The following is a 1,307-nucleotide window of genomic DNA, read 5'->3' as shown; positions in this document are numbered from 1 at the left end:
AATATACCAACCCATTCCTCCGACACCAATCAGTATATGCAACATACATTTAAAAAAAAACTGCCAACATTTTAAATTCGACAGCAATTAAATACGAGCAACCTAAAATTGCAACACATAAAAAAATGGGCACTAATTCAATTTTAAAAAAATTTTGTTAAACATTTTCCGTTTACAAAATTTTCCAACAGCAGCAGCAACAGCAGCAGTAGCTCGTTTCGAACACGAAATAGTATAAAGTAGAAGAATCAAGTCATGTCATGGCAAATTATTTAAAACCTCAAGTGAATAACATAATTGTTTTTTTAATTAATAATTTAAAAACAACAACAACAACAACAATAATAATAATAATAATAATAATAATAAACGCGTATCATTATTCAATATCATGTAAAACAAAAAAGTTAATAAAGTTTTTTTTTTTTCCTTTTTTTTTTTTATTAATAATTTTTCGAACGAACAATTTATTGCCATTTTCAAACAAACACCCACCAAAACTTGTTTAGGACGTAAAAAAAAAAACTCGTCATATAATTATTTAGTAAATAAATGATCGAAATAATGTATTGTCTGACCCCTCCGCCCCCGCCCCCCACTCCCCAATACAAAAAAGCTTCCGATCTCATTATTGGGACAATAAAAAATCAGGAAACGAAAAATTTTAACCGAAAAAAAAAAAATTCATTAAAATTACAATCGAGAATTAACAAACAAACAAACAATTGTGCAAACTTCATTGCATAATAAAAAGAATTGACATTTTGTTTGCGATTGTTTGTTTGTTTGTTTGTTTGTTTGCTCGCTTTTAAAAGGTAAACAAAATAAAAAAAAATATTTAAAATTTCTGGAAAAAAAACGTGAAGCAAAACCAAACAATAAACGATTGTAGAAGAAAACTCATCCAAAATTTTTTGTTATATGGCTTCTACAAACGTTTTTCCTTTTTAAAACCGCCATTTTGTTTTTTTTTAAATTTTTCATTTAAAAAAAAAATCGCGCAAAAGAAGTAAAAATGAAAATACCTTTTCTACGTGTTGTTTGTTGTTTGTTTCCTCGATATTGTAATGTTATACGTTTGTTTATTAAAAATCTTATACTTTTCACCGGTTCCAATTAATAATTTTTTTTTTCTCTCCATGTAATTTTACGCCATTTTGAAATTTTATATATTTTCATTTATTAATACCGTGCCAGAAAATTTAAACCTTGCGTACCTTACAGGAGCTAAAACACACAAAATAAATAAATAAAAATTATTCGATTAAGTAAGAACAAACCAACAAGTTTTAATTTAATGCCCCTTA

Source organism: Pediculus humanus, genomic scaffold (assembly GCF_000006295.1).
Source record: "Pediculus humanus corporis 1103172107733 genomic scaffold, whole genome shotgun sequence".
NCBI lineage: Eukaryota > Metazoa > Arthropoda > Insecta > Psocodea > Pediculidae > Pediculus > Pediculus humanus.
Note: the sequence above shows the minus strand (reverse complement) of the source record.